General features: G+C 44.4%; 1 protein-coding gene across 13 annotated transcripts in view; it reads left to right on the forward strand.

Moving 5' to 3' along the window:
- SCAF8 (SR-related CTD associated factor 8) overlaps positions 1–22720 on the forward strand; it is a 210573-nt gene extending 187853 nt beyond the window's left edge. For 2 of the 13 annotated variants that reach the window (XR_006267268.1, XR_006267263.1), the window contains 6 exons: positions 67–148; positions 10132–10197; positions 10516–10657; positions 10896–10963; positions 18682–18873; positions 22264–22720. The gene's annotated coding sequence lies outside the window, so the exon portion shown is untranslated. Of the gene's footprint in view, positions 1–66; positions 149–10131; positions 10198–10515; positions 10723–10895; positions 10964–18681; positions 18874–22263 lie in introns of all 13 variants that reach the window. The other 11 variants (XR_006267266.1, XR_006267259.1, XR_006267260.1 and 8 more) reach the window with 9 other exon arrangements.
- The last annotated feature ends 601 nt before the right edge of the window (positions 22721–23321 follow it).

The raw sequence follows: 23321 nt of genomic DNA on the forward strand, positions 1-23321 counted from the left end.
AATGTGTTGTGAATTGATCATTCACATATAAGTAATGTAATGAGCCCGTTTGCTGTTTTCTTCTAGGACAGAATGACTTGGAAGATAATGGAGCTTCAAAGTCTAGCAGAATTTGAAGTCTTTCCTCTTCTGGTTTAAATTTAAGAAGGTCAGTAGTGAATTTTCTTTTGCTACCAGCTGGTACTTGCCCATCTTCCCCATTTCTCAACGAGCAGGCTGTCCTGAAGTTAGCAGGGCAATTAGGAACGCCTTTGCTGCATTGGTATAGAAGTCAAGATTTTTTTCCGATGTCTAGAAGTAAAATGCTTAGTTTGGAGAGGTTAGCAGCGCAGTTCTGTGCCACCAGCTCCCTAATACAGAGCTCCTCTTTTGTTTCTTCCCAGTACTACCCTCCCAGGTACCCCCCGCCCCCCCGACCAAGGCTCTGATGCAAATGAAAATCAGATAATAAGTGACTCAGCTTGAAAGGTTAAACTCCTCACCAAAAATGTCAGAAAGGACTCCGTTACCTTTGTTGTTTTCAAAATGAACAGTTAGTGTCCACAGGGCACCAGGGTGGTGGCACATTAGTTCTTATATAAAGAAAAAAAGGAGCTGGTGTCAGAAGCAGTCTTTTTCTGACTCATTTGCTCTCCATTTGTTGCTCCTGTTTGGCTGATTATGTTAACCTTCTGCTCGGTCTCCACACCCTATCTAGTTTTGCCACCTTCCACCTAAAATTAGATGTATGTTCAACCCTGTCACTGCTCTGAGCGGCCCCCTATCTGATTAAGCCCAGCCCCCCTTCCTGGCTTCCAAGGTTCTGTGGCCTGATATCCACCCCCATCCTCATCTCGCGATGCCCCTTCCTCACTCCTAGACCTATTGGGTCCGTGTCTTTGCTCTTGGCTGTTCTCTGTCTGACATTATCTCCAGCCCCCTCCTCCCCTGACTGCATTGCAAGACACACTCAGGGATCAGCCCCTCTGGGCAGCCTTTCCACGACCCCCCCCCCACCCCCATAGTGGGCGGCAGGCCTCTCCAGGATCCCGTGGTCCCTGCACACACACCTCCGTACCTACACTCACCACTTCATGTCCATTTAACAGTCTAACTTTTCTCTCTCTCCTGCTAGGGGGAGAGAATTTTAAGTCATTATTGCTGAAAATTCACAGCTTCTCCAGCAAGATCGGATTTCTGAAAGACGTACAAAAACATAGAAATAGAAGGATGAATAACCAAGGATGAATGTGAGAAGAGATTTAGGACAGCAGAAGCCTTAAATGAGCCTTGACTTGCAAAGATGCAAAAGCTGGTGTTAATAGAAAAGACTTTTAAAACTATCTCTAGCCAGAAGGAGAGAGAATAGGGGCTAGCAAGTGTCAGGCTGGAGAAATTGAGCATGGGCGGGCCACTATTTTTGTAGATATCACAGTGGGTACTTTAATGAGCAAAAGGGGCTGGACCCCTCCAGCCCTGAGAGGTTGATTCTATAAAACAGGTCATTATTTCTATAAAAACATATGTTGAAATTCTGCATGAGGTCTACACATGTCCCAGGACGTGAGCTAGTAAGATAATTCTAGAGTTGAAAAGACAGCCTGCTGAACAGTTATCAATAAATTATTGCTTTTCACCTAAAATGTTTAAAGCAGCTTTTAGAGTTAGTGAGTTTATTCACAGGACATGGTTTACACTCTGGGATGATCTGATTCGTCAAGTGTGCACCATCATTAGTGATAACACTCTGCACTCAAACAGCCCCTTTCATCTGTGGATTCCAAAGACTTTTGTAAGCATTCCTTAGTTCTCACACCTGACTCTGAATTTATCTGCACACTTGTGAAGTGGATAGTAAACAATGTTACACCCCAGGCAAAGCCAGACCACTGCGATGGCATCTCCTGGCTGTCCAGTTGTTGCTGGCGGCTGAGATACCTGAATGAACTCCAGCCTCCTCCCGCCATTGATGTCAGATCTTCTGACATTCGACTATCAAATAAGGTACGAAATTTGCGGGAAATTTCTAGACTTCTAATCAGCATATGAGTTTGAGAATGGTGTATCCCATCTGGCTTTGTCTTATGTTCTGTCCCCCTACACAAACTCACACACAAAGGCAGAGCTGTCTGGAAGGTTCTGGGACAAGATTGACCACTTTACTGTTGACTTACTGTCCACCCCACCCCCCACCCCGTGGCCCACCGCTCCAGCTCCAGTTAACACTTAACACCATTTAAGGAGTAACTGGGAATTCCTCTGGGGTTGGAGATGAAGGGAAAAGCTTACCTCCCACCCCCTGTGGTTCTGCCTTTGACACATTTTAATAGTTAAAAGCTAAAGAAAACCTGATGCCTTCATTTCCTCTCCATCTGTCCCTTCTTAACCCCCTACAGTCTAGCTTGCATCCTCTCCCCTCTTCTGAAGTCACTTTTTTAAAAGTCTTCAATGACCTCCTCCTGGAATTCCACAAGGCATTTCTGGGGGTCGTTCCACTTGACCTCCCTGGTAATGCTACCTACCCTGCCCTCCTCCGAAGTCTCTTTTCTCCTGACCTCTGTGGCCCTGGGATCCCCACTTTGCTTTCCCCTCTCTGGCCATTTCTCTTTCCTGTTTGGAGGATATCCGTCATTCCTGTGGTCCATAAGCATCTCTGAACCTTCTGTAGGATAACCCTTATCTCCCATGGGATAGAGATAGGCCTACCCCCTCCCAGACTGGAAAACCCAGAGACCATGTTCTTTCCTCTCTTCCTCTGGTTTTCTATATCCAGTGGCTCCCGGCGGTCCTACTTTTCCTCTGAAGTAGCTCTTAGCACTCACTGCCTTATTGATTGGGCCCCGAGCACCCGGAGCATGGTCACCCAGACTCTTTTGATCCTGTGCATTAACAAGAGATGTTTATACAATTCCTTCTTCCAGTTTTTGATGGTTTCCGTATTATGTGCTGGACTGGGTGGCTTAAAGAGCAGAATTTTATCTTCTCACAGTTCTGGAGGCCAGAAGTCCAAGAGGAAGGTGCCATCAGGGTTGGTTTCTGATGAGACTCTTCTGTCTTGTAGACGACCACTTCCCTGTGTCCTCACATGGCCTCTTTGTGTTTCCAGAGAGAGAGAGAGGAAGAGAGAGAGAGAGAGAGAGAGAGAGGGAGGGAGGGAGGGAGGGAGAGAGAGCGCGTGCGCCCTGGTGTCTCTTCTTCTTTCTTCTATCAAAATCAGGGTGAACACTTATGACCCTATTTAATCTTTATTAACACTTATGACCCTATTTAATCTTTATTACCTCCTTAAGGCCCCATCTCCAACTACAAGTCACATTGGGGCTTAGGACCTCAACATACAAACATGAGGGTGATGCACAAGTCAGTCTGTAGTATATACGTTTTCTCTTAAACTGGTATGTTCATTTAAAATATATAAAATATACTCAAAAAAAGATGAGAATTTAAAAAGCAGGTACAAACAAGAACTCTGCCGTTTTCTCCCCATATCCCAGGGCATACCTCAGTGTACCTGGGGTACGCTCCCCCTGTTCAAAACCGCGGACCTGGGCAATGCCTGCAGTCCAGGCTCAGTCCACGCCAGGATTTCGCATCGTCTTCCCATCCGGCTCAGCCTCTGTATCAGCCTTTGTGAAACACTGGTTCCTTCTCCCCCTCCCTCTGGGAGCACTGGTGCCCTGGGTTGCCCAGAAGAGGCTAGGCCACTGCCAGCTTGACCTCAGGGCCCCCCATGTCTGCTTCAAGCCATTGTTCCTCCCACCGCCTCCCTTGGAAGGCGCTTCCTCCTCCCCTGCAGGTCCGGGGCCTCCGGCTCACATCCTCACCACGCTCCCGCTCCCCGTTCACTCCCACCTGTTCGGCCCTCCCTCCCTGAGGCTCTGTCCCATCCTCTGGTGCAGAGGCCCCTGCGGCTCAGCAGGGTTACTTCCGCATTCGAAGGCGCCATCTTTCCTACTCGAATGGATTACAGGCTCCAAGAGCTCCTGAAGGCTTCTTCTTGCAGGCTGCGTCTTCATTTTACGTCCTCCGCTGAGCACAGCCTCTGGGCCTGTCCTCTGTCGCTGCAGTATTTCTCTGTCCTCCTTCCAGGGGTGGTGGTTGGGAAGAGACCACCGCGGAGGCCTTGGAAGCAGTGACACCATCTGACTGCCTGATCCGTCGTGTGCTCGTGGCCCGGATGTGTTTGGGGGAGAGAGCTTAACACGACTGAGTTCCTAAACCTACTCCAGCTCAGCTTCTTGCCAATGGTATTTCCCAGAACTTGGTAATATAGTCTCCTAAAAATTTAATAGAAGAAAATTTGGCTGCTTATTGAAAAGCAGCCTCTTGACTGCCAACTCAGATTCCCTTAAATTAATGTTGATGAATGCAAGATTTATTACAAAAGCATCCCTCTGTTTAGTGTCCAGTGGGGTTCAGGATGTGTGTGTAAATCATTCAGATAACAATTTTCCTGGGTTGAGCACGTGGCATTTGCCTACCACAAGTCACCTATGAATAGTGCACCTATTCATGGATGGCAGAGCTGGGATGCTGGCAGTAAACACTCAAGAAAAGAATGGCTTTGAACTCTGAAAAGGCAGCAAGCCTGGAGCTGTTTCCAGATCTCCAATTCCCCTTTAAAACTCACCAGCTCATGCTGACCTGAGAGTTTCAAACCAGTGCACTAAAGTGAAGATACCAACTCACTTCCTGAACTTTATCTTTATGGCCCCGTGGCTGCAATCCAGTTTCCAGATATGTGTTCAGGGACCATGCCATTACTGGGATGAATGGCCTTAGAGACCTGTTAGCTGAAACTCACTCTTCTCTGTGCCATGAATATGTGCTGGCTGCAAATTGGTTTCCGGATCCCCTTTTGGGTCTGATTGCCCTGCAAATTGAATTGTTTAATATTTAAACTATGTATTTTTCCCCCATCTACAAGGTGAGCTTGGCAGACTCAGTGTGTGTCATAATTGTGTTCAGAGTCCACAAGTCATTGCATAGTATGTGTTTCAAGTATGAGGTTGTTCAGGGTCCTGAACCAGGATAATCTCTCCAGCCTCTTTGAGTGATAGTTGGTTGCCAAGGATACTAACTGGTGCTGTGGGTGACACCCACTTAATCTGCAGAGACCATGCAGGTAACCTTCAGACCACGTTGCTCAGATTAAAGCATAGTTGTGGCTATCCTCTAACGGTTCATTGTTGGATTTTCCTCTTGGTTTCTTTTTACTTTTGCATAAGAGCTACCTGTGTCTCTGATGTGGAAAGCAAAGGTCTGAGTTGGGGAGAGAGATGGACCTGGGAGAGGCCAGTGCTGGCCACAGAAATGCCTGCTATGTGAATATTTCTTTGAGATTTTTGAGCCTTTCCTTTTCACAAGAGACCCACAGAGAGGGATTTCCCTGACGATCCAGTTGTTAAGACTCTGCTCTTCCACGGCTTAGGGCTCCGGGTTCAATCCTAGGTTGGGGAACTAAGATCCTACAAGCTGCGTGGTGAGGCCAAAAAAAAATTTTTTTTCTTTCTAATAAAAATTTTAAAAATAAAAAGAGAGACCTGCAGAGAAAGAAGGAGGGCACGGGAGGGAAGAGAGGAAGGGAAAGATCAAGAAAAGAAGAAAGAAAAAGCATGAAAGGAAAGGGAAGAAGGGAGAAAGAAGGCAGTCTCCCTGTGGGTCCCGTGTGGTTTTGTGAACCCGCCTCTCTGAGCAGAGTTTAACTCGGGACACAGCCTCCCCTTGCAGCCTCCCTCCACTGTGGCTGCTGGCAGGGGCCGCGGGGACATCACAGATGGCATCGGGGAGGGATGTGAGGGCCGGCCTTCTCCCTTCCCGGGGCCCTGGGCTGAGGCCCGTGTGGGGAATACCCATGTGGGTTGCCAAGTCAAGCATTTTCATGGCCTGAGTCACACAGACAAGAGTTTTACTCTGTGAACACAGACCAGGCGAATAAAGAACCAAACGCCAATCCCAGAAGGCAAGGAAATGATCATTAAGTGCCATTATATGCACTCAGGGTAATTGTCCACGCCGTTCTTCTGTGGTTCTGTTCTGGGCAAGGGCAACACACGCTTCTAAGGCCTTGCTGAGCATCAGGCCCCCTCACTGTTTTCTTTCAACCCGGCTTTGAAGCCGGATGGTGCAAACTAGGACGGAGTTTGGAAAGTCTGTGTTCATCGCTGGGGTTTAATTAAAATACACTGAGCCTTGCAGAAACTTGTGGTTTCGAGTAATGGAAACTTTAGGGAATCAGAAACAGAGACTTATCCATGGAAGAAAGGTCTGATTTTCTCCTCAAGCCTTGGGTTTCTTGCCATCCATTTCCTCCCAGACTTGTAGTTGACGCCTTCTTAAACATATGAGTTATTTTTCTTTCTTTTTTTTTTTTTTAACATGTGAATAGTTTTTTAAAAATTTATTTTTAAATTGGAGTATAATTGCTTTACTTGTGTGCATGCTAAGTCACTTTAGTCGTGTCTAACTTTTTGCGACCCTGTGGACCATAGCCCACCAGGCTCCTCTGTCCATGGGATTCTCCAGGCAAGAATACTGGAGTGGTCGCCATGCCCTCCTTTGGGGATCTTCCCAACCCAGGGATGGACCCCAGTTTCTTATGTCTCCTGCATTGGCGGGTGGGTTCTTCACCAGCAAAACCACCTGGGAAGCCCCATAATTGCTTTACAATGTCGTGTTTCTGCTATACAGCAGTGTGAATCAGCCATATGTATGCATTATATCCCCTTCCTCTTGATGAATTATTCTTCTAGTAAGAGACTAATCAATTGTATTATCACAAGTAATCACTTATACAGAAGAATTATCCAAATATTCATACTGTTTCATATTCCCCTTCTGTTGGATTGATTTATAACTATATATTAACACATACCTATTATGTGCAGAGCAAGTGAGAGGTGCAAGGGGTACACTTGTGAGCAACACTGGACCAGCCTGGCCTCTTTCCTCATGGAGCTCCTTAAAGCTTTCGGTGCCTCTTAGTCTTTCTATGTTAAGAGCATGGCATTTAGCTTAGTCTTGAGAAGTGAACTTGACATTCACAAGGTGTCAAGTAGTTAAGGAAAAGAAATGACTTTGAATATAGCCCTTGTCACCAACATACAGTTGTATATGATTGAATATATATCTCTAATAGTGATGACGTCGCAGTATTCTTCAAAACAGGATTTACACATGTTTCTCCCACATGTCAGACTTCATTTCAGCAGCTCTGTAAATCCGTCAGAGGGGCTTTCCAAGGCTGTTGCTGAGAGGTGGGTCTTGACTGACCTCAGGCTCTTGAGAACAGTGTTTCTCAAAGTAATTTTTTGCATCCAAGTCACTGGATGTGTTTGTCAAAATTCAGATTCTTTAGCTTCACTCCAGATCCACAGAATTAGACTCTCAGGAATTCAGCATCAGAAAGATGCATTTCTTTTCTTTTCTTTTTTTTAATTAAAAAAATTTTTTTAAATACCAAAAACATTTTGCATTGGGGTATTCAAGTGAACAGCGAAGGGACTCAGCCATACATATACATGTATCCATTCTCCCCCAAAGCCCTCCTGCCATCCAGGCTGCCATATAACCTTCAGCAGAGTTCCATGTGCTATAAAATAGGTCTTTGCTGGTTATCCATTTTAAATATAGCTGTGTGTACATGACCTTCCCAAACTCCCTAACTATCCCTTCCCCTGGCAACCATAAGTTCATTCTCTAAGTCTGTGAGTTTTAGAAAAGATCCATTTCTAACAGGCACTCCCCCAATCATTTTTGTGCAAAGTAAAATTTTAAGAACATTATTTTCCTAGCATTCTTATCAAAATCAACATAAAAACAATCAGTGGGTTGGTCAAACCAAACAAACTCGATCCAATATTTGGGGGTGGGCAGCTGATATCAGGCAGGTCTATGATAAGTTTATTTAGCATCATATAGCCCCTCCCCCCAAAGCAATAAATAATAAAATGATACTCCTTACGTTTAGCTGACTATGTCTGTGACCTTAGTCAAATCATTTGATTTCTTACTTTCCTCATCTGCAAAATGAGGGGCTGGTCTTCATGATCTTTAAGCACATTTTTTTTTCTTCTTTTTTATTAATATCAACAAACTAAATAAGTACCTGAAGCTGAAACTCCAATACTTTGGCCACCTGATGTAAAGAAATGACTCATTGGAAAAGACTCTGATGCTGGGAAAAATTGCAGGCAGGAGGAGAAGGGGATGACAGAAGATGAGATGGCTAGGTGGCATCATTGACTTGATGGACATGAGTTTGAGCAAGCTCTGGGAGTTGGTGATGGACAAGAAGGCCTGGTGTGCTGCAGTCCACGGGGTCACAAAGAGTCAGACATGGCTGAGTGACTGAACAACAACATCAAAATAGGTACTTGCAGTGGTGGCTAGTACTTTTACCCTTTCCTGTCCATGCAGCCCTCCCTTGTATGCTGCAAACACTGGTCACCAGGAGATTAAAGGCAGAGACAAAGAAGAAAAAGATTAGCACAGAAACATGTCAAGTAAATTAGACCTTCAGACTCTAATTTTAATTGTTTTCTCTTGTCTTCCTTTGTCTACTGAATAATATTCTTTTTTCTTCTGCTATATAGTAATTGAATTTATCATCTTTAAGTCATTCATCCACTTCAGTAACACCTAAGGAGCATCCAGTATATTCCAGGACAAGACTGTATGTTAAGCACATGTACATGAACAGTCTGACCTCATATGGTTTTCCCTCTACTAATATCAGTACATTTGAACTGAAATAGTTCTTTGATACCTTTTCAATTCTAAGTTCCTTCTCCTGAAAGGATAATGTAGAAAACTTATTAAAAACATAGTGTCCAAAAAAAAAAAAAAAAAGACAAGGTTTTTTTTTATTTTTTTGAGCTATATCTAATTGCTTACATTTGAAACCAAAATTTTTTACAGACAAACCCTATACAGTCATATATTACCCCTGTCCACGTGCATAAACAAACAAAACCCATAGTTGTATCATTGTATGTTCTTTCCTGTCATCTATAATGATGTTCCCTGGGAAGAAGGGAAGACAGGTAGGTTCTTTAAGGTTTTTGAATCGTTAGTGACAGAGGTGCTTAGACTCATTTTATATTAATAACCCCTCCTACATACCAGATGATAACTGTATGCTGATTTGTTTTCTATTTTTGTAAATAATTTTTAGAGAATGGCAATAAATCTTTAGAGGGTGATAGATGAAGAACCTTCCTTTAAAAATATTTCAAACTCATTTCCCCCTAATTACATTGGAAGGCTTTTAATGACAAAATTCATGAAAGGGTCACTGAAGTGAAGTGAAAGGCACTCAGTCGCGTCCGACTCTTTTCAACTCCGTGGACTGCAGCCTACCAGGCTCCTCCGTCCGTGGAATTCTCCAGGCAAGAACACTGGAGTGGGTCATTGGATTTCAGAAATTCTCCTCACTCTGTAGATATGATTTAAATGTTTAAATTAAGAGTTAGTCGCTCAGTCATGTCTGACTCTTTGCAACCCCATGGACTGTAGCCCACCAGGCTCCCCCATCCATGGAATTTTCCAGGCAGGAATACTGGCGTGAGTAGCCCTTTCCTTCTCCAGAGGATCTTCTGAACCCAGGGATCAGACCTGTGTCACCTGCTTTACGGGTGGATTCTTTACCATCTGAGCCACTAGCGAAGCCCTTCAACTAAGAGGGTACCTGGATTTATGAGCGTCTACCTACATCTTGGATTTAAGGGGGAAAAGGGTATTTGCGTTTATGTTTGTGATCTATTTTATATTCAGGAGAGGACTCTGTCTTTGAGGTTGCTTTCCTCAACTATTGGCCATTTCACACAATTTGAACAGATTTTTTAGAAAAAATGTATCTTATTCAGGTAGAGTTGATGATACTATTGCATTATGAACAAATTTTTAATTAAGGTTTATAGGTGAGTCACCATAAAAATGATGCAGATTTTCTCCCCCCACTCCTGCCCCTGGAGAGCCATTGAAGGATGCTTCCCTTGTCTTGTGTGAAAAGGCCACAAGTATTGTAAGGCCCTCTCTCCTGACCCCAGGTCTGAGAGGGGCGTTCTCTGCTGTTCCTCTTCCTCAGTTTGGAAAGATCCTTCTTGACTTCCCCATCACTGAGACACTCACCTGTCTTTATGTTTTTTCAAGCAGGCAGGATTTATTAAGCAAGCAGTCTGCAGCCCACCCTCGAGACACGAGAGCAGATGAAGCCTGGTAGGACTGGTCTCATCTGTGTTTTTTTTTTAATATATAATTTTATTTATTACTTTCTTTTATTTCTGGTTGTCCTGGGCCTTTGTTGCTATGGGCTTCTTCTCTAGTTGCGGTGTGTGGGCTTCTCACTGTGGTGACTTCCCTTGCTGGGGAGCGCGGGCTCCAGGGCATAGGGGCTTCAGTGGGCTGAGCGGTTGCGGCTCGCGGCTTCTAGAACACAGGCTGAGTAGTTGGGATGGATGCACACGGCTTGGTTGCCCCGCCGCATGTGGGATCTTCCCGGGTCAGGGATGAAACCCGTGTCTCCTGCATTGGCAGGAGGATCCTTTACCACTGAGCCACCAGAGAAGCGCCCGGCTCTCATCTGTCCTGAGGACTAACTGAAAACAACCGGAAGAATTATTCTGGCTTCATTGTTTGCATCAAGCTGCACCCCAAGACCTCACAGGGAGAGTTTGAGGTGTGCTAAACCACCCGTGACTGCGAGACGGAAGGGGACGTCTCCTGTAGCATTTTCCCCAGAAGGTCGGCAGAAACCTGAACTCATGACGGCTTCAGGAGACAAGCAGTTGTGTCTCGGAGGGAGAAACAGCACAGCTTTCAGCCTTTCTGGGCCCCGAGATGCTGGGTGGGTGGCACCCGGGCCCACGGGGCTCCTGGAGCCCAGTATTACACCTGCTTCCTGTTTCTGATTTCAGGCCTTTCAGAAAGCTTTCTGTGAAGTGGAAATCCGCAGTGGTCTTTTCTGGTGCATTCTTCCTATGTGGTAAGGAGCTAATATCATATACTTGAGGAAGCTTTTCCCAAAGGACTAAAACTGGACTGCTGGAGAAAGGATCAAAACACATGTGCAAAAAAAAAAAAACCAAAAACACATGTGCGGGAGACAGATGAGCATTTAAGTACTGGAGGACTCCACAGAGATGCTCGCGGCCCCCAGGGCACCTCTCAAAAGCTGGGGTGGGCCAACTTCTTTCTACATTGAAAAATCACCTCCTGGTCTTCCCCCGTAGCACAGTGGATAGTACAATGCAGGGGACACAAGTTTGATCTCTGGTCTGGGAAGATCTGCCCCCACCCCCCCAACCCCATGCCACAGAGCAACTAAGCCCATGCAGCCCAACTCCTGAGCCTGGACACCCCAGAACCCATGCCCTGCAACAGGCATCTCTGCGGGTGCTGGTACCCTTCCAGCACCCCGCCTGCCCCGGGACTGCGGCCCCACCGCAGCGTCACCCAGCTCTGCCACGCTGCCTTGTCAGGGAGTCAGTGGGGTGTGCCGACAGGTTTGTGTCTGCAAGCCTTCACTCACTTGATTGTGACAAGTTCTTTTCTTTTTAAAATTTTGTGTATTTATTTATACTGAATATCATTGATTCACAATCTTGTGTTAGTTTCAGGTGTCTAGCACCGTGATTCAGCTATACATTTATATCTGTATGTACCTGTAGTTTCTCTATTCTTTTCCATTGTAGTTTATTGTTAGTCACTCAGTGGTGCCTGACTCTTCGTGATCCCATGGACTGTGTCCCACCAGGCTTCTCTGTCCATGGGATTCTCCAGGCACGAATACTGGAGTGGGTTGCCATGCCCTTCTCCAGGGGATCTTTCCAACCCAGGGATCGAACCCAGGTCAACCACGTTGCAGGCAGATTCTTTACCATCTGAGCCATCAGGGAAGCCCATTATAGTTTATTACAAGATACCAAATATAATCCCCTGTGTTAGACAATAAATCATTGTTGTTTATCTCTTTTATGTATGGTAGCATGCATTTATTAATCCCTACACCTAGTCTATCCCTTCTCTCCTTCCTCTTTGGTAACCTTAAGTTTCTTTTCTCTATCTGTGAGTCTGTTTCTGGTTTGTAAATAAGTTTACTTGTGTCATTAAAAAAAAATTTTTATTTATGTATTTGGCTACATCTGGTCTTAGTTGCTGCATGTGGGATCTTTAGTTGTGGCATGTGGAATCTCGTTCCCTGACCAGGGACCAAATCCTGGCCCCCTGCATTGAGAGCTAGGAGTCTTAGTCACTGGACCCCTAGAGAAGTCCCTGTATCATTTTTTTAGATTCCACAATTAAGTAATATGATACGATATTTGTCTTTCTCTCTCTGACGTACTCTACCTAGTATGATAACCTCTAGGTCCATTCATGTTGCTGCAAATGGCATTATTTCATTCTTTTTTTTTTTTTTTAAGCTGAGTAGTATTCTATTGTGTATATATATCACAACTTCTTTATCCATTCCTCTGCTGATGGACACTTAGGTTATTTCCATGGAGTGTAACAAGCTCTTATATTAAAAATATTCAGCTAACCTAGAAATTGTGGAAAATTCTTATAGAGTTGGGAATACCAGACCACCTCACCTTCCTCCTGAGAAATCTGTATGCATGTCAAGAAGCAACAATTAGAACTGGACATGGAACAACAGAAAGGTTCCAAATAGGAAAAAGAGTGCGTCAAGGCTGTATATCGTCACCCTGCTTATTTAACTTATATGCAGAGTATATCATGAGAAATGCTGGGCTGGATGAAGCATAAGCTGGAATCAAGATTGCCAGGAGAAATATCAATAACCTCAGATATGCAGGTGACAGTACCTTTATGGCAGAAAGTGAAGAAGAACTAAAGAGCCTCCTGATGAAAGTGAAAGAGGAGAGTGAAAAACTTGGCTTAAAACTTGACATTCAGAAAACTAAGATCATGGCATCTGGTCCCATCACTTCATGGCAAATAGATGGGGAAACAATGGAAATAGTGAGAGAGTTTATTTTCTTGGGCTCCAAAATCACTGCAGATGGTAACTGCAGTCATGAAATTAAAAGACGCTTGCTCCTTGGAAGAAAAGCTATGCCCAACCTAGACAGCATATTAAAAAGCAGAGACATTACTTTACCAACAAAGGCCCATCTAGTTAAAGCTGTGGTTTTTCCAGTGGTCATGTATGGATGTGAGAGTTAGACCATAAAGAAAGCTGAGCGCCGAAGAACTGATGTTTTCGAACTGTGGTGTTGGAGAAGACTCTTGAGAGTCCCTTGGACTGTTAGGAGATCCTAAAGGTAATCAGTCCTGAATATTCATTGGAAGGACTGATGCTGAAGCTGAAACTCCAATTCTTTGGCCACCTAATGTGAAGAACCAACTCATTGGAAAAGACCCTGATGCCAGGAAAGATTGAAGGCAGGAGGAGAAGGGGATGACAGAGGATGAGATGGTTGTATGGCATCACTGATGTGATGGACATGAGTTTGAGTAAACTCTGGGAATTGGTGATGGACAGGGAAGCCTGGCGTGTTGCAGTCCATAGGGTCACAAAGAGTTGGACATGACTGAGCGACTGAACTGACTGACCTAATTAAAACAAGCAAAGTCTGGAGCTGAGCTCAACTAGGTGGAGTGATTTGAGCGATCAACTTGAGCAGACCTTGCCTGAAGGCAAATATTACCTAGTCGAATTATTAGACCTAAAAAGCAATTCCAATCTTAATAAAGTTTATATCCCATTTAACACAAAGATGAAATGTACTAGGAGTGATAGCTCTAAATTTCAATGTCAGGAGTCTATTTGAGAAATGTTTGTTTTAATGATATTTTTATTACAGTTGCATAAATACAGAAAAATGCACTGAACATATGTTACAATTTTGTGGATTTACTCAAATAAACACACCTGTGTAACCACAGTCCTCTTTAAGAAACAGAACATAACCTTAATATTTCCCTCCCTGCTGCCCTCCCCCCACCCCCTCGCCCCCGACATAGTCACCACAAGTAACCGCTCGCCAGTCAATGCAGGAGACAGAGGTTCAATCCCTGGGTCAGGAAGAGCCCTTCGAGGAGGAAATGGCAACCCACTCTAGCATTCTTGCCTGGAGATCTGGTGGGCTACATACAGTCCATGGGGTCACAGAGTCGGACATGACTGAGTGACCAAGTCATACACAGACATTTTTGAACTTTATATAAATGGAACCACATAGTACCTAATAATTTATTTCTGCTGTCTTTCTCACATCAGTATGCTTGTAAGAATTGATTCCCTTACTGTGCTGTATAGTAATAATTATAGTAATTCTCTAATATGAATATGCTATACTTGATGTAGCCTTTCTACTGTTGAGGGACATTTGAGTTGTTTCTCCTTTGGGCTATTTCAAATAATGATTCCAGAAACATTTTTATACCAGTGGTGTGTACATTTAAGTGCACTTCCATTGAGTGTATACACTGGGCAAGAATTGTTGGGTCATGGCATCTATTCATTTTTTGTGGTTACTGTCAAAAAGTTTTTCCAAAGTGACTATATGAATTTACACTCCCACAGGCAGTTTATGAGATTCATACGTTTCCTTGCTGACACGAATTGTCGTCTTTCTTGTTTCAGCCATTTGGAGGGTACCTGGTGGGGTCTCTTTGTGGTCTTATATATTATTTTTTTATCATTATTATTTCCCTGATGACTGAGGTGGAGCATCTTTTCAAATGTTTGTTAGCTATTGGAACATCTTTCATACAGTAACAGTTCTATATTTTGCCTATTTTTAAATGGCAATGAGAGTTTTTTTGAATGGATTCCTCAGAGTTTATCTGGGTACCAGACCTTTATGGGGTCCATTATCACAGATACCTTCTCTCTGACTGTTTTGGCAGCTTGATTGGGAAATGCCTCAAAGGGAAGAGGAATGCAAATGCTGGGTTTCTCTCTCCAGAATCCCCTTTTCTCAGGGATTTTGGTTTAAGACTTCAGTGCCTGGGCAGCTTTTTGATGACTCCCAAGCATATGAGTGTGTGCGCATAAAGTTTCATCTGGATTTCCTGCCAGCTTTTTTTTTTTTGGCATCAGAAGGGCTAGTCTAGTATAAGCCGTTCCTTTATATCCAGAAGCCTAATGTCAAGGATGAGACTGTTGATTTGGGAGCAGTTCTTTTTTTTTTCATTTATTTTTATTAGTTGGAGGCTAATTACTTCACAACATTGCAGTGGGTTTTGTCATACATTGACATGAATCAGCCATGGAGTTACATGTATTCCCCATCCCGATCCCCCCTCCCACCTCCCTCTCCACCCGATTCCTCTGGGTCTTCCCAGTGCACCAGGCCCGAGCACTTGTCTCATGCATCACCTGGGCTGGTGATCTGTTTCACCATAGATAGTATACATGCTGTTCTTTTGAAATATCCCACCCTCACATTCTCCCACAGAGTTCAAAAGTCTGTTCTGTATTTCTGTGTCTCTTTTTCTGTTTTGCATATAGGGTTATCGTTACCATCTTTCTAAATTCCATATATATGTGATAGTATGCTGTAATGTTCTTTATCTTTCTGGCTTACTTCACTCTGTATAAGGGGCTCCAGTTTCATCCATCTCATTAGGACTGATTCAAATGAATTCTTTTTAACGGCTGAGTAATATTCCATGGTGTATATGTACCACAGCTTCCTTATCCATTCATCTGCTGATGGGCATCTAGGTTGCTTCCATGTCCTGGCTATTATAAACAGTGCTGTGATGAACATTGGGGTGCACGTGTCTCTTTCAGATCTGGTTTCCTCAGTGTGTATTCCCAGAAGTGGGATTGCTGGGTCATATGGCAGTTCTATTTCCTGGGAGCAGTTCTGAGGGAAACTGTTGAATGAGAAGCTTGTCTGGTGACCTGAAGGCCAGCCCCAAGCACTAAGCAGAGACACGCCTTTCCTGGGCTGAGGTGGGATGGAGCTGGGATGAAGGGAGGATGAGCCGTGCTGGGTGGGGTTCTGCCCTCTGACCCTTGGGCCTTGTCCCTGGAGATGGGGATAAGAGCGTGGGGATCTCAGAGTGTGTCCCTCCGGTTTAGTCCACAGAAACTTTTGGAAGCCCCCTGCCAGTGAGTGGAGCCGTGAACCGAAAATAAATAAATGAAGGCCAGTGCTAGACTCACAGTCAGAGGTCAGCTCTCCAGTCCCATGTGCCCCAGAGGTTCCAAGCCCGGTGGGAGGCGAGGGGGGAACCCTCCCAAACCGGTCTGTTCCTCTTTGTATCTGCAAGGCTTAGAGCCAGGCTGAAAACAGCCCCGCAGACAGGAGGAGGCCTCCCAGTGGAGAGAAGGGGGACACAGCCTGCGGAGTCCTAACGATGCAGGCCCAGGCTGGGACAGGGGATGGCGGCATTTGCAACACAGACCGAGATCCACACCGAGGTCCAGGCAAGAGGGACTTGAGGAAGACGGGCCAGTGTGCCTCACCCAGGCGGGCTCTGACCTGCTTCTCACCTGGCCCGATCCACGCCCAGCCTCCTCCAGAGAGAAGAAGAAAAGGGACCGGGAACCGGGGAAAACTCTGAAACAGACAAAATATGGGAAGGTTTTTTAAACTGGAAGGGACTGCATTTCTTGGGAGGGGTGAGATATCCTTTTCCATGACTGTTCTGGATTGAATCACGTCTCCTCAAAAGATATGTTGAAGGGCTGGTACCTATGAATGCGCCCTTATTGGAAAGAGAGTCTTCGCAGAGGTAGTCGAGCTGAGATGAGGTCATTAGAGGGGGCCCTAATCCAATATGACCGATGTCTCTTTAAGAAAATGAGATGAAGGGGAGTTCTCTGGTGGCCCAGGGGTTCGGACTCCGTGTTTCCACTGCAGAGGACACGGGTTCCATCCCTGTGTGCTGTGATCAGTCACTCAGTTGTATCTGACTCTCTGCAGCCCCATGGACAGTAGCCTGCCAGGCCCCTCTGTCCATGAAATTTTCCAGGCAAGAACACTGGAGTAGGTTGCCATTTTCTACATCAGGGGATCTTCCTGACCCAGGAATCGAACACTCCTCTCCTGCATGAGAAGGCGGATTCTTTACCATTGAGCCACCTGGGAAGCCTGAATACGGTGGGGCAAAAAAAAAAAAAAATACAGGAGAACAGAGACAGAGACCCAATAAGAGATGCCATATGATGACAGAGGCAGAGATGGGAGTGAGGTATCTGCAAGCCAAGCAACTCTGAGGATTTCTGGAAACACCAGAAGCTACCAGTGTGAAAGAGATTCTCTCCTTGAGCCTTCACAGAGGCCTGGCCCTGTGGAGACTCATTTCAGGCTTCTGGCCTCTAGAACTATGGGATGATAAGTTTCTGTTGTTTAAAGCCACCCAGTGTGTAGACATTTTTCCAGGGCAGCCCTCGGGAATGAATACAACTGCAAACTGGAAATGGGGGCTGGTAAACCAAGTTGAGTTCAGTTATGGAAAAGGAAAGACATTAGATTTCTGTACATGTCCCCACATTTTATATGGGACTCAGGCATTGAGCTCATATTATATTCCTTTCAAGGTTACCTTTCATGTTCCCTTTACGTCTGGGCGGCCCTCATCTGCTTCTCTCCGTGTAGGAATTCCCTGAGTTCAGATTGCATCAACTGGCTTCTGTGAAAGTCACTCAGTCGTGTCCGACTCTTTGCGATGCCCTGGACTATACAGTCCATGGAATTCTCCAGGCCAGAATACTGGAGTGGGTAGACTTTCTCTTCTCTAGGGGATCTTCCCAACCCAGGGATCGAACCCAGGTCTCCCATGTTGCAGGTGGATTCTTTACCAGCTGAGCCACCAGGGGGGCCCAAGCTCTGTACATCAGTACATAAGGTAACTGCCAGAAGGCTTTTGCTTTCCTGGTTCTTGTTTCGTTAAGCTAGCCTGAACTGGCCTGAGTCAGAATTCACAGCAACCGAGGAGATAGATACAGTTTACCGCCAAGTGTACTTTGCAGTTAAAAACAAAAACCAGCTCAGATCAAGGTCTCACCAGGAAAGGAATTAGTGACAGGTACAGTGTTTCCTCATATAAATGTGCACCATCAGGGTGGACCTGTTGGGATTGAAGAGCTCCAGGGAGGTCTCCTCAGTCAGATTGCCTCCTTGCTTCTATGAGTGTCTGAGATCCATCATGTAGCATCATTCCTCTGCTTCTCGAAGCCATCATTATGTTTGCAATTAAAGCACAAATACCTCCCGAGAAAGGTCACAGCTTAAGTTCTTAGCAACAGATGACAGTTGTTTACTGTGCAATTTCTGTCCTGGGATTGGGAAGAGATGAGGATGGAACGAGGAAAGCCATGGCCAGCTTCCAATATGCCCAAGGACAAGGTCATTGTAATCATCAAGAGCCAATATTCAATGAGTATTCATGTCATGGTTGGTGATTTAGTCTGTAAGTCGTGTCCGACTCTTATGACCCCATGGACTGTAGCCTGCCAGGCTCCACTATCTATGGGCTTCCCCAGGCAAGAATATTGGAGTAGGTTGCCATTTCCTTCTCCAGGAGATCTTCCCAACCCGGGAATCGAACCCTGGTCTCCTGCATTGCAGGCAGATTCTTTACCGACTGAGCTATGAGGGAAGCCTCATCCATGTCATAATAATGACAATTAGAAAGCATAAACTACATTTTCAAAATAGAAAGGAGTTCATGAATGACTCGTAGATTTACGGCTTGTTCATTGGCTTGTTTTCTCAGGAGCTGGTAGACGGATAAGCTGACAGCTGGTCTCCACCACTGCCCATCAATCACTGCTGTGTTCATCTTGCCCTTGGGATGATGCTGGGGCAAGACAAAAATCCCTCTAGTACTTCTTCAGGACGACGTGTTTCCCATTACATCATCATAGTGAAAAGAAGATGGATTTCTCAACCACTTCCTCCTCAGTAGGTAAATCTGGCCTGTCCTTGGGTTTCTGTGCGAGCTGGGCCATGAGAACACGGCTGGTTAACAAGAGTCGTCAGGACTGGATGCCTTTCTCAGTTAAATTTCGGGTCCATGTAGGACTCTGCACAAATTGATGCTACCCTGTTGTAGGAAATGGCACTTGAAGCAAGAAATTGTCGAAACCATGTGACAAATTAAGTCCCTCTATTTCAAAGAATCCAAAATTGCTTTATAGGGACTTCCCTAGCAGTCCTGTGGCTAAGACTCCATGCTCCCAATGCAGGGGACTCGGGTTCGATCCCTGGTCAGGGAACTAGATCCCACATGCCACAACTAGGACCCAACATAGCCGAATAAATAAAAAATAGATATTTTTGAAAACTTGCTTTATAAGTTCTCTCATGGCCCTGAGGGCTTTAGCATCACAAACGATAAAGATAATCTGTGAGGCCAGAGGAAAAACCCAGTCAGCTCCTGCACCAGCTTCTGCTGCTTCTCCTGTTCCAGAGGCTGCTTGTTCAAAACAAGCTGTCTGTTTTTATTAGGGAATTCCACAAGAGAAAGTGTGTTTGCCGAGACTCTCATTCCAATGATGTGAAATAATAATAATAAAATATGCAGAGTTCCCATCCCTTCTTGGGAGAGGGGGAAGGAAGGTGGGAGTGAGCAGGGTATTCCAGAAGCATGAAAAGTAGACAAAAACAAAGTCCTTTTTTTTTTTTTTCCCTTTCTTCTTCTTTAAAAAAATGGCAAAATAGGGTTGTTTTTAAAACTCTTAACACAATAGCAGGGAAAAGACTTCATTAATCCTGTAACTTTGGGGAACCACTTCAGATGGTGGTGGTAGTTTTAAAATCTAGAAGAGAACACTGCAATGCCAAAATGATTTAAAAAAAATTTTTTTTAATGGAGATGTATTCTTTACAGTATAAAGATACAGACCTAACTTCTTATAGAAAGGTTATACAGAGTCCTATCAAAAACTATATCTGATTTAAAAGCCTGACATGTGGATTTTAAAGTTTATGGCTTATTTAACCTTTCTAATGAGAAAGTTTGGGTGAAAAACCAAACAGTAGCCATGAAGTCAGGGTATTATTGTCCCAATTAAACAATAAAGATTTATTAATTTATGTATCTGTTAATTTAATAAGTGTTCATGTAATGTACTAAACAAAAGGCAGATTTTTTCCTGCGTGACATGATTTCCTCATTCTATTACTAAAGTTTGTAAATTTCTTTTTAAAAATGCATTGGGATGAAGCTGTTTAAAAGAATCAAATTGTCTATACATATTGACATGCACATATGTTTATTTCCTATATATGTAAGTTTGCAATGTATAGGGTGCATTTGATAAACATTTACTATAGTTGTTATAGGGATACCCTAAGACTTTCTTTTCCTTTCTTTTGAGATATATTGGACCAAGGAGAAATGGACAAATATGTAAATCTGAGCTCAAGGTCAGATTTTACCTCATTTAATACCCTAGCTTTGAAACTGAAACCCACAAATTATATATCATCATCAAATAGTAACTTTTAGAGGAGGTACATAACAGTTAATGTGATTTATTCTCATTACTCATGGATATGGGCTTCCCAGGCTCAAGTGTAAAGAACCCTGTCAGTGCAGGAGACCTGGGTTTGATCCCTGAATCAGGAAGATCCCCTGGAGAAGGAAATGGCTACCCACTCCAGGATTCTTGTCTGGGAAATCTCATGGACCGAGGAGCCTGGCGGGCTACAGTCCACGGGGTTGCAAAAGTATTGGATGTGACTTAGTGACTAAGCAACAAACACCACCACCACACCCATATACCTAAATGGATTTCATAGCTCCACTTATGAGGAGAAAGCTGCCAGCTCTAACATAATGGTGGAAATCCATTCTCTATGTAGATTAAGTTCAAAATTCACTTCCCATGTGAAGATCTTGTCCATATACCAGATGGCTCCATGCCAACAACCCTCAACTTCAGACATGGGTTAAGTTGTCTTAGCCCATGAACGGAAGTTGATCTGTTTTCCCTCCCTTCCGACTCACTTAGAACTCTGACATCCAAACTCCAAACCCCTAATACTTTCAATAATAATAATAATAAGCAGCACTTATATAACAGAAAGTTAGGAAGACTGTGCTTTGAGGGGCAAATGGAAATGACCCAACATAGTGAACAAGGCTGGGAGGAAGTATAAGGAATTCAGGAAGAATCCAACTAGAGATCCTGCGACGAAGTCCAAGAACGAGTTTAATGGGACGAGGAAATTGAAAACATGGAACTCAGGGCCATAAAGGGGAACTTGAGAAAAAAGGCGCGCTCTTGTTTTGTATGTCTTGCATTTCACGGAAAGTTTATGGGTTCAGCAAACACATTTCCTTGGCTGAGGGCTCCAGTGAAAATAAAGGCTGGCCACATAACCAGCTGTTGAACAAGAATTGACTGGACCTCTTTAAGGTATACAAGCATTAAAATTGATATATTGATTCAGAAAATACTTTTACATTTTCAGATATGCTTATCAGATTTCATAAGTTATGGAAAACGAAACAAACTTACAATAACATGAGTTTTATCAACGTAGAACAATCAGGGAATTCCCTGGTGGTCTGGTGGTTACAGTTCCATCTTTCCACTGCAGATGGCATGGGTTTGATCCCTGGTCAGGGAACTAAGATCCTGCATGCTGCACCACTGGGCCAAGAGAACAAAACCAAGCCAAACCCCAAACAACAACAAAAACAATCAATATCACAGGCATTGTTTTTTCAAGGGTATGTCTTTTGAGGGTGAAACCCAAGATTTAAAGTCTTTCACTGGTCTTGGAGGTTGTCCACGTGTGAGTTAAACAGAAGCCAGACCAGAGCGTTGGTAACTTGGACTGATCTGCTCAAAGCTCACTCACAAATGTAGGAGTAGCGTGCTTTCCAGGGAGCACTGAGGACCTCTGTCTCCTCTTTGGAGATGCAGAGAGATGCTTTCCATCTCAGGGCTGGAGCAGAGACAGCGTGAGCCCTGGCCAAGACAGATTCTCTGCAGGATTAAATGTGTTTTTTTAGACCTGGAATCTTGAGCAACCTTCTAAACAAGCATAGACCTTTTATTATGGGGTAGTAATCTTACCTTTTGTTTTTCATTTTTTTTTTTTTTCAAGAATAGATTAGTTCCACTCAATAGTTATTTGTCAGTGGGAAGGAAAAATGGGCCAGATGAATCCGAGAAAGAAAAGTCCATCACCCGTGTGAGCGGGTGTGTCGCCCCCTTGCCCCCCGCCCCAACATCAGACACATATGCAACTGGTTTGCAGGCAGTGCAGGGTGGATCCAGATTATCAGGATATATGTAGCTTTTGGGAATTGTAATCAGGCCTAATGCCTTCTTTCTTTCAGGAGTTGGAAAAGTGCTGTGAAGTGGCTCGTGCAAGCTCCTGGGACGGCTGAAAGAAACTATGTGCATTGGGCCAGTGATCTTCAGAAAGCAGAGCTGCAGCCTCCCTTGAAAAGGCTACCCGACCCCCTCCCACCCACCCGGGCCCCCCACTCCCCACCCCCCGCCCCGGGAAATCTCGATTTTTCCAAAGTTAGCCTGACCTACTGGCAACACTGCCTGCCTGTGCCAGGGAGACACTGGGCTGGAGTCAGTGTGGTCTTTGTTTACTGGATCCTGGGGCGCTGGGAGGGAGGCTGCAGGGAGCCTGTTAATTCGGGGCATGAAGTAATAGAAAAGCTCTTAGAGGAAGTAACCATCACTGGACGACTCCTTCTCGCCCACAAACAGGCCGTAAAAGTGAATTTGAGCTCTGTGGAGATAGGTATTAAATGTAGCCATTCTTGAGTGGTATCACCATTGTGTGTGTGTCTAATGTCATTTCTGTAACCAGCCGGGCCCAGGCTGAGGCAGAGAGTTTACTTGGCAAAGAAGACTCTCTTCCCTTAGGTTCTGGGAAAGAGAGAAAAGAGAACAAAAACCCGCAACTTCCAAAACACACAGAAAAGTTCCAAAAAACTAGAAAGGTGCTTTAAGAAAACTCTTTCTGACATAGAACAGAGGAAGGATGACTTGTTTGTTGGAGCTGTCGACTCAGTGTCCTGCTACCAAAAAGTCCAACGAAAGATTTTGGCAACAAATTTCAATTCTGCAAACATTGGGACCCTTTAGGTGCCAGAAAACATACAAAATCACTGGGGGTGAAAAGATGAATTGGGTTGATCCCTTCAAGAAAATTAGATTTGAGTAATTTAAGTATGAAAAGTCTGCAAAAAATATGACAGAACAGTTTTTTTTCCCTAGGAAGTGGGGTTATATCTAATATTATTTTTAACTTTCTAGTAAATTCTAGGATGCTATAACTGAAGCATCTTGGTGGCAATGATGTGAATGGACAGTGAGAACACTGGGGCTTGCCTTTTTTAAAAAACCAAGCTGTTCTGGTCTTTGCGTGGATTCA

This window comes from Cervus canadensis, chromosome 33 (genome assembly GCF_019320065.1).
Source record: "Cervus canadensis isolate Bull #8, Minnesota chromosome 33, ASM1932006v1, whole genome shotgun sequence".
Classification (NCBI taxonomy): Eukaryota; Metazoa; Chordata; class Mammalia; order Artiodactyla; family Cervidae; genus Cervus; species Cervus canadensis.